This window comes from Alosa pseudoharengus, unplaced genomic scaffold (genome assembly GCF_046254945.1).
Source record: "Alosa pseudoharengus isolate Yale_2024_CS ecotype anadromous, Long Island Sound unplaced genomic scaffold, YU_APseudo_1.1 YU_APseudo_1.1_scf_1, whole genome shotgun sequence".
In the NCBI taxonomy this organism is placed as follows: Eukaryota; Metazoa; Chordata; class Actinopteri; order Clupeiformes; family Clupeidae; genus Alosa; species Alosa pseudoharengus.
This window is the reverse complement of record NW_027468564.1, coordinates 20,755,596-20,765,595: the sequence shown is the minus strand read 5'-3', so window position 1 is coordinate 20,765,595 and position 10,000 is coordinate 20,755,596. Positions and strand designations below refer to the sequence as shown.

General features: G+C 43.8%; 1 pseudogene; it reads right to left on the bottom strand.

Annotated features, from left to right (window-relative positions):
• The window catches only part of LOC143117344 (serum response factor-like), a 21,594-nt pseudogene extending 19,883 nt beyond the window's left edge, over nt 1-1,711 (bottom strand).
• Nucleotides 1,712-10,000: the final 8,289 nt, after the last annotated feature.

Sequence of the window (10,000 nt, the reverse complement as noted above, 5' to 3'; positions counted from 1 at the left end):
GCTGTAATAGGCATGGTAACAATATGGTAATGGCCATTGTTACAGCTAGGTTCTGCATGTGTTATTATGCAATAATTCAGTATCCTGCACTAATATGTTGTCAATTGGACACAGCATTTAGGCAGTGACTGCAACAGTCTCTAGTGACTAGACTCTAGTCATTGTTACTGTTCGTGGTAACTGGAAGTTGAACCAAGTAAACTGTGGGCTAGTGTGTATGTGTGCCCAGACAGATTGTGAATGTGTGTGTGTGTGGACAACTGGACAGGATCAACACATTCACAAGTTTTTTGGCATCTTGCATCACGGCGAAGCCACTGCCGTCCTGACCCCAGAGGATATGAGAGTCTGCGGTAACCTGCCTGCAAGCGGAGAGTCCGTTCATCTCAGTCTACGGTATTAGTAGGCTATCGGATATAGACCAGACTTCATGTGTGACGCCCAACGAGAGAAAAAAAAAACTGTCGTAGGCTATAACAAACTTTGGATGTCATAACTTCATAACTTAGGTCCGCTAAGTTGCTAGCTGCTGCAAAGCTAGTGACTTAGCAAGCCATACAGGTAGCGTCATGTCATGCTACGATGCACCATCATTATTTAATCACAGCAGGTCTATGTCTGGTTCGATTTGACAGTGTTGATCTGACGTACCTTTTTCATGATCCCTGTCTTCCGTTTGCTGAAAGTTGTGTACCGCCTCAGCTTGTTGTCGATAAATTCCATTTTGATTTTGACTCGCCCGCGAGTCTTCTTGCCTGGCTTCGCTCCGGCCGCGCCACCACCTGCCGAAGCACCGTACCCACAGGGCGCCAAGCCCGCCGCTCCCGCTGAAACACCGACCTCCATCTCCGCTCTCTCGCGTTTCACCCCTCTCCTGTCCCCGGTTGAACCTATGTCCTCGTCATCCCCCGAATCCGACTCCGCGTCGGAGCAACTGACGACCACCTCGGCGGGCTCCCTTTCGTCGTATCTGCCGCCGTCTGGCATGGCGATGCCCGTGCTCATACCACCACCGAGACCTCCGGATGTGTTGCCAACCTGTAGCGTTGTTAATCCAGCCCCGTTACCAGCGCGCACACCCCCTCGAGTTCCCATACCTGCGCTGTTTCCCGCAAACATCAATGGCACGTCCCCCCCGGCACGTCCGTCCTTCCGAACGAGGAGCTAACTGCAGCCAACGTTGTCGCTGTTCACTAGTTAGACCAGCTGAGTTTTGTAAATAAATCTATCCTGGTGACCAAGGCACGATGGCAGATTATTTAATCTTCTGGGGGGACTGTGACTGCTGGCAATTTAAAGTCTTCTTTTCACACAGGTAAAGATGGATAACTTAGCATTCACCGTTCTTCTTTTGACAACTGAGTTGAAAACGACTGTAGTCCGCCAGTCATGGGAGTAGTTATCTCGACCACAGACACGTATGTTCAAACAACACACGTTACAATCAACAATCCTATCAGTAAGATAAATAAATTGACTCACAACAACAGTGCAAAGTTTACGAAGTGATGTTTCCGCCTACAGTCCATCAATCAAAGCCACCCCCTCCAGAAACATACACTGCATGCCACATATGGAAATGGCGAACCACGGTCTGAGAAAATCCCTCCGCTTCAAAACCTAGTCCGCCATGAAAATGTCGTAAACAACCACCATTTTGTCCCCCGGTGAGTGTTATTCAGTCATACTAAATCGTTCTGATCTAAAATGAGAGGAAATGGATTAGAAAGCGGTGAAACTATTTGTGTTTAAAAGTAGCCGAGGTAGTGGACATACATGCCAGATCTACTTTCCTCCATATAAAGAGATACAATGTTGCCTTTTATGGTCTTGGCTCTCCTTATTTGGTGAGTCATAGTGCCGTGCTACGATTGGTTACTTGAGTTCAAGATCCCGTCTGCTATTGGTTCTCAGCCATGTCATGTCAGACGGTTTGAACTTCCCGCAACGTAAACGACGTGGGACTTGGGGACTACCACAACAAGAAAGCTGTCATTTTCAAAGGAATTTAAACATTTTGAGGCTCATATGGTCTCTGTCTACATTTGCAGAACAGTAGGCTAATCTGCTAAATTTTTACCCACATTATAGGAGAGTCAGTCATACTTCTTTAGTGAAGCTGAAATGTTTGCCAAATAGCCTTTTGACAGCTTTTTGTTTTCGTCTTTGATCAAAATGTAGCCTAAAGAATATGAATACGCGTTTGAACTCGCGAGGTAGATTGGAATGCAATACAATAACAATTGCTATCCTACAACAATAGTTTGGTGAAGCCTTGTCAACTGATTGATACATGCCCCCCAACTTCTATTATGGGCAAACAAGCTTTATGTGTCTCACCGCCTCCCGTTCTTGCATTGCTTTTGAGTGTCCGACACACAGTAACATCTTTATGTTCAGCAAAAAGAAAATCGCCTATGGTTTAGGCCTACTGGCTGCAATTGCATTAGAGATAGTTTAGGCTATTTCAGTGGTAATTTGCGTATAACTGATAGTATGAATGCATTAATGTTTGGTTAACATATAAGAGGATTCTGCATCATGCATCCTGCATCTAGCGGTTGGCTGGCGGGTTGCCGACAAATTCCCCAATAGGCCTATTTTGTCACTATTGGTCTAAAATCTTTTTCAAATTCAGTTAATCTTGATCCATCATTTTAAAAACATTTAATGTATTTTAATAATCATTACAAGTAATTACATGTAAATAAATGGTGGTCCAACGACGGACCAGAAGTGTCACGCCACCAGCGGTCCGCTACCTGCGATCTGATTTTGCTATTTGGGTAGGCCTGTTGACACGCAAATCGTCACTCTGTGGTACAAAGATTGTTGCTCTGCAAATGGCCACTAGGTGTCACTATAACCCTTGTTTTGGCGTGCGGAGCACCATTTGTTGCTCTGCTCTGACTTCAAAAGACAGTCTGTCGCAGATGAAAATGACGTGGAGAAGGAATAATTAATAGGGAATGACTTGGTTTAGGACTTACATTTCAAACCTGTTATTTTATAGTGTGAGCCCTATACTTTAAAGGAACCGTATGTAAGAAATGTAATTCAATTAATCATAAAATGGCCCTGATTTGTCACTAGACATTAGGATATCATGCTAATTTCAAATACTTATATCACTGACAACAGTAGTCCGGCCAGGATATCGTCATTTAAAAAAGTGAAGTTGCAGCCCTCAACTGATGTTGATGTTTACATATTTGTGTTTTAGCTTGATCCGCCACCCTCCACCTATCTAGTAATCACAAAGTCAGTAGTGTTTAGGCATATGGGTTGCCCGCTCTGCTCTAGTTACATCTGCGGTGTACACCGCTCTACAGTATTTTGAAAGTGATTGTAGTACCAGTTTTGGCCAAAATCCTACATACGGTTCCTTTAATTGTATTGAGATATTTTACACATTTTAGTATAGATGAATAATTTAAGTAAATGCCCATGATTTTTTAAAGACTATATATTTAAAAATAATAGGGTTATATTTCCCCCCTAATATTTTCAAAGTGATTGTAGTACCAGTTTTGGCCAAAATCCTACATACGGTTCCTTTAAACAATCATCAACAAGCACAAAGTCAGACAACAACAACAACAAAATATTTGCGCATGAAATGAAGTGTCCGTAAGCTAACAGTGAGGTGACCCACCAATGTTTGATGAGCAGCAGAGGTATACATGATGCCATAATACATTATACAAAATGGCTGCCGTGCATAACTCAGGTGCTACGCATTGGTGGTGGTTGAGGTTCCCCCTTCACTGTAAAAGTGCTTTGGGTGCCTTGAAAAGCACTACATTTAAAAAAAAAAAAACTGTTAACGGCAAGGCTGTTTTCCATTGAAAGATACATTTGAACTTGTGTCTCAGCATAGGCCTCTCTGAGGAGTGTGTTCACATCACTGGCCACCCTCTCTGTTTACCTGTGTTACAGTTTTTCTCGATTGCTTTGACCTGCTTAAAGAAACTGGGATCCACTTGGTCTTCAGGAACACCTTCTTTGCACAGCAGAGGTCATCTCTTGCAAATGTGTTGACATGTTTTCACTGGGTTCACACATTTCTCATACCCTTTTGCAAAACAGTTAATACAGATGTCATTCAAAGACACCAAACTCTAGTGGTTTATATGCTAAACAAAAGGAAAACATCTATTCACAGATGTAGAGATTCCTTGCATATGTCTGAATCTTTAAAACACTATGTGAAACTCCTTTGCACAATTCTTCAATTAGCAATCATTCATTATCCAAAAGAGATACCATGTCTGTTCTGTGTTGTTATTTGCAAGTATGGCTCTAAGTCACATTTAAAGAAAGTACTGTACTAATTTGCTTTTGCTGTGTTTTAAATGTTTTGAGAGTGTTACAGTCTTTTGCAAGCAAAATGTGTCATTTTGGCCATGAGTGATTCTGTTTAGACCTTTAGACCTTAACTGTTTTGACAACGTGATGTCCGTGTTGACGCAAGTATCAAAGCAACCAAGAAAAAGTGTAATGTTTCTGTTTACCTGTGTTAATAATCTGTTTACCTGTGTTAATGATCTGTTTACCTGTGTTTTGTTTACCTGTGTTAATGATCTGTTTACCTGTGTTAATGATCTGTTTACCTGTGTTAATGATCTGTTTACCTGTGTTTTGTTTACCTGTCTTACTGGTTTTGTTTACCTGTGCTGTGTTTACCTGTGGTTTTGCTTACCTGTGTTAATGGTTTGTCTTAAGAATCGAGGATTAGGGAAGCCGCACACTCTCATCCCTCTTTTTTAAGTTATTTCTTCAAAACCGACATTTCGGCAAAGAACCTTTCTCAAGTTCCCAAGCAGCGTCGGTTCTGGAGGGGTAGCAACGTGAGCAACAGCACCGAGCCCAGTCTGGAGGGGGGACCAGAAAAAAAAAAAAACTTTGCATGCGTCCGTGCATAGGCTATATGGGTGTTGGTGGTTGTCGTGGTCGTGACTCGTGTGTGTGCGTGTGTGTGTGTGTGTGTGTGTGGGGGGGGGGGGGGATTCGATTATGAGGGGGACCCGGTGTGTGATGTTGCTCCCCGGCGCAGAATAGTGTAGGACCAGCCCTGGTTCCAAGGTACCTATTTGTCTTACTAAGGTCTCACATAAACGTTCTTTTGGAATATTGGTGATGGAGTGGCCATCACCGAAACTGAAAGAGTGTGGATAGGTCTGACAGTGGAGGAAGAGGCACGAGCCAGATGAAGGTTCACATCTGGATTGACACTGGAAAAAAAAAGATGATTCAAATTTACCTCTTACAGACGGAACATCTCATGTGTTTGACACATGCCTCAAAGACCTCCGATGTGAACTTTTAAACAATCTTTACATGTTCTGGAACTCCGGTCATGAACTCTCTGGAACAGTAGAAGACCATTGGCATGGCGACCTTTATGTATAGAGGGAACTCCGCTGTGGGTGGAAAATCAAACAGATGGGCCAAAGGCATGATCCTGTTAGTTTTACATGTTTGAATGGTTTTGTTCTTGATAGACAGAGGTCTGTACCAGTCTCTCTCTCTCTCTGTGTGAATGTGTGCACACGCACTTAATACTCTCTTGTTTGAAAAATTATGAATGTGTTTTGACAAAACATTTAGCCAGCATATATTCATCAGTCTATTTGTTTTGCGACATATCCTCATCTCTTTGATCAATGTGACAATTTACTTCATTTTACTTTCAAAGCCAATGGCATGGAGACAGTGGTGTAGTCTATGTGATACGCAGCACTACGGACTATACCCACTTAAAAAGCATCACCATCTCAGCATACCCACTTAAAATAAGCAAGGATTTGGGGTTGATCACTGGATACCCACTAAAGCTACTACTACATCACAGTATATCCTATAGCAGTATAAGCAAAGTCCTTTTAGGCAAGTCCCTAATCAATATCACAACACATGATTGGCACGATGTCTTCATAACACACCACATTATTGGCTCAATGTATTCACATGTTGACGTTTTGCCGCGGAAGGGGTGTGATATGTGTAGACAACGGCCATATTGGCATTATAAACTAACCTCATGCATTTCTATGGAGGATTTTTTGAGTGCTGTGTCTCCTCATTAGAATGTCTGGTATAACTAGCTAACTAGACTACACCACATTATATCCTACAGCAGTATAACTACAGCTGACTAGACCACACCACTGCATGGAGGACTAAAAGACATGAACAAAACACACCAGTGACATAAATTCCTTTTATTTTTTGTTAAAGTCAAAATATTTCTAAGCTATTATCTTTCTGTTAGAACGAGCTTCAATGCAAAATAGATGAACACATACAAGACTAGAGCTTGCAGACAACACAAGAGTTTTAGATCAATGTACATCATGGACGAAGCCCACACACACACACAATGTCTCATGAAGTGAGCCATTTCTTGAGTGACATTAGAGCACAGATCTGCACAGGATGCACATAAGATCAGTTGCCTGAACAATATGCAATGTTATCTCTTACAGCACACAGCAGCTGGGATATTGCTGATAAAGTGTGGTTCAACAGACAAGGCAGCTTCTTATTCACCTAAAGCATACATGTGGCAGCATAAAATATGCAGTAGCATTCATATCCTATCTGGGATTTATGTGGTGTGATGAGATGGTGTAGCCTATAGCCCTCTAATTTGGGGAACGCTCTCCAAAGGCGTTTCCTTGGAGACAGAGCTAGCTTACAGCATAATTGCCGCGACTAGCCAAAACAAACACAAACGTGGCGAGAGGGTAGATAGATCATTCTCCGCAGCTCCAAGGCTGTAATCCCGAGATCAACAGTTAGCGGAAGATCTACTGGGGTCTTGGAGAGACATGCTGGAGTCAGTGGCAGATTCCAGAGTCAGATTTTCCCTCTCGTCATTGCCCTCACACTAAACCTTCGAGGAATACGATCACAAGCATGTCATTAAAATATTGCTAAACTGAAGGTTCCATTTTGATGCTATAATAATGTACAGAAGTGAGGAGTATCACAAATGCATAGATCGAATGTTGCGAACTGAAGGTTCTACTTGATAATGTCATAGTGATCAGAAGTGAGGAGTATCACAAATGCATAGGTCATTAGAATAACTGAAGGTTCCATTTCATAATGGAAATTCTAAATCTGCATAGTATCATGGTATGGTACATGGACAGAACATTTGCTCCCAGTCTATCAGCCAAGAACTGTCAAGAGCAAAAGTCATCAGTTTGACCTCTGACCTTTGGCCCTGTGTGTCCTGTGACTCTTGCTGATACGATGCCATCTTTCATATGGACCCTTACTAAATGGTGCGTTCTTATTGCCCTTTGAGTGAGTGGTTTATGTGCCTGTGTGTAACTCAGCTCCGCTGGTGTCTGGGAGTGGTTAGTGGCAGCGCTGCTCAGACAGACTGGGGCCCATGGCATGTGCTTTTTGGCTCCTCCTTCTATCCGTACTCTCTCTCTCTCTCTCTCTGTCCATACGTGTGATACAACTCCCCTGTTGTTCTCTCATGCACCACGTCTCTCACTCTGTCTATGATGACATTCACACCATTCCATTTGTTGTTTGACTCCAAAACCCGTTTGTTATGTTTGCAACTCTCATCTACACTAAGCGAAACGGAACAATTTGAAAAAACTCCAGCTTTGCGTTTTGATCTGGACAGAGGATCACATGATAATAGCCATATTCTTTTGGAAGTAAATAGTAAGACATCTTATTTCTCTGTTACACACACATTCTCTTTCTCTCTGTTACACACACACACACACTCCCTCTCTCTCTCTATCTTTCTTTATTTCTCTCATCACTGTATCTTACACAAACACAAGACACACACACACAGATTCTCTTAAATTCATGCTCACACACCCACAGCCACACACACACACACACAGATACGCACACACACACAGATTCTCTTAAATTCATGCTCACACACCCACAGCCACACACACAGACATGCACACACACACACACACACACAGATTATTCTACATTCATGCTCACACACACACACTCACACACACACACACAGATACGCACACACACACAGATTCTCTTAAATTCATGCTCACACACCCACAGCCACACACACAGACATGCACACACACACACACACAGATTATTCTACATTCATGCTCACACACACACACACTCACACACATACGCTCTCTCCTTTTCTCTCTCTGCTGTGGGGGTGATGTAACTGACCTAGCTAACCTCGTTTGTCACAGATCGCTGACACAAAACACTGCGTGCGATCGAGCGTCGCCCGGGCAACTAGGCACACACGAGGGGATGCACGAACAAATATACAACAGCGTGTGGTCAGGCACTGAAGCACACACACACACACAGGTACACACACACACACGCACCCACCCACCCACTCGCACACACACACAAACATGCACCCAGGACATACAAGAACACGCACACACACACATGGGAAAACACAAACACAAACCCGTGCACATATACATATGCATGTCTACTTGCATACATAAATGTGAATGCACCCCTTCTCCCTCAACTAATATCCCCATACTCATGCACACACACACACACACTTGCATATTAGGCAACACTTCTCTTTTGCCTCCAACTGTGTTTCCTGAAGACATTATGACTCCTGCATTCAGATCTTATTGGTTTATCCCCACTAGTGTGTGTGTGTGTGTGTGTGTGTGAGTGAGAGAGAGTTCCCACTGGAGAGGTCAAAAGCAGCAAACTCTGTGAGGGGTGAGCGAGTGAGAGAGAGAGAGAGAGAAAGGGGTGAACCCGTTCAAATGTATTCTTTTTTTCCATTATCTCATTCTGAGGCATGTTCTGTCAGCACCAGGGGATCCAGGCTAAGGCACTCCACCTCCCCCAGAACCAGAGTCAGAACTCACTGAACCCTCTAACTAACAAAACCCTCGCATCTGGACCAGCCGAAACCGGTCTCGTATGTGTGTTCTGAACCCTCTTACTAACAAAACCCTCGCATCTGGACCAGCCGAAACCGGTCTCGTACGTGTGTTCTGAACCCTCTTACTAACAAAACCCTCGCATCTGGACCAGCCGAAACCGGTCTCGTACGTGTGTTCTGAACCCTCTTACTAACAAAACCCTCGCATCTGGACCAGCCGAAACCGGTCTCGTACGTGTGTTCTGAACCCTCTTACTAACAAAACCCTCGCATCTGGACCAGCCGAAACCGGTCTCGGTCTTGTACGTGTGTTCTGAACCCTCTCTGGCGTATACTAACATCCAATTTATTCCCTAAATGTATCTTATAGTCTAGGACTTTAAGGAGTCTTAGTAAGGGAAACCGGCCCATGTAGTCTAACGGTAACCACTTCTGCTGGACTCACACACAGGACCATTGAGTCTGGACCAGACTGTGTTCTAATCAGGTCCGACGACAGCGAGGTCTGGATCAAGGGGAGAGCAGAACTGAGTTCTCCAGAACTCCTTCAGAATTGAGTTCTCCAGAACTCCTCCAGAATTGAGTTCTCCAGAACTCCTCTAGAACTGCTGACCCCACCGACAGGTCTCGGATAATACCGACCAATCTTAGAGCTGAAAGGGGTCTGGTGTGTTGTGGTGTCATCCTGAACCCCTCCCCCTCCCGGACTGACTTACAGAATCCTGTAATATGGACCACACAGAACTGGTCTGGACCAGGCTAGACGGGTCTGGGTTGAAAGGGGCGTGTGTGTGGACTGATCTGGTCTAACACAGAGAAACACCAAGACACAGACTGAAGGTGTACGTTGACAAACAGACACAGACTGACTGTGTACACTGACCCAACTGTTGGTTGTTTGTTGGGTGTTTGTTGGTCGTCGTTGGGGCACTTTAAAGTATCCCTGTAGCCAAGGAGGAGGAAGAGGAGGAAGAGGAGGAGGAGGAGGGGAAACTAAAAGCCTTTGAGTAGTCACCAGTGGATAAACCGTTGTTGTTTCACTGTGTAGTAACTGTGTCTGTGTGTGTGTTACTGTGAACTCTAGAAACTTAACTGAAG